The sequence below is a fragment of the Sus scrofa genome, chromosome 8 (genome assembly GCF_054392235.1).
Source record: "Sus scrofa isolate SSC_HxYL_T2T_F1_AM1 chromosome 8, Sscrofa_HxYL_maternal_Yorkshire_Landrace_v2.0, whole genome shotgun sequence".
Classification (NCBI taxonomy): domain Eukaryota; kingdom Metazoa; phylum Chordata; class Mammalia; order Artiodactyla; family Suidae; genus Sus; species Sus scrofa.
The window spans coordinates 56,862,501-56,863,277 of NC_139390.1; positions in this window are offsets into that span (position 1 = coordinate 56,862,501).

A 777-nucleotide genomic window follows, 5' to 3' on the forward strand; every position below is an offset into this window, starting at 1 on the left:
GTTGCTGTCCCTGTATTAGGACGGTGAGGAGGTTCTTGTTGGTCTTCGGATGGCCGCACCCACGGTCTATGGAGCTTCCCAGGCTAGGGGTCGAACTGGAGTTACGGCTGCTGGCCTACGCCCGAGCCGCAGCCGTGCCAGATCTGAGCCTCGTCTCAACCCCCTGCGTGAGGCGAAGGATGGAGCCCGCAACCTCATGGTTCCTGGTCAGATTCGTTTCCTCTGTGCCACGAGGGAAAGTCCTGAATCAACGATGTACGGATTTAGGACGCTATGGAGGGATGCATTGGCCGGCCCCAGGTCATATGGGGTTCCGGAGCCAGGGATCCGATCCAAGTCCCAGCTGTGGCAACGTGATTACTTGAAAGAGGACCCTTTAAAGCCGGGGTGGGGGTGGCGATGACACTGCATGCCATGGAGGTGCTCACCTGTCCTTTTTGTGGACACCTTTTCCGCGGTGGTGACAATGGATGCCCTGGCTGCCGTTCGGAAATGAAAGGTGAAGGCCAAGGTCCACGGTCCGTGGTCGGCGTGGTTCGTCTTCAAGGCCACGGATGAAGAAATGGGCTCCAGGAGGAAAGAGTCCAGGCCTTATGCCTGCCCTGCCTGGAGAATCCATGTCGCCACACAGCGATCCATCCCGATGCGTTCGTTGGTCCTGCGACGCCCCCTGCCGTAGGCTGCTTTTTATAGTCTCCGAAAAGGTCCGCCAGATGGCTCCCGGGGTGGGCCTGGGACGACCAAGTTCGGGGCCGGAAGAGGCCACTTCCAAGTGGG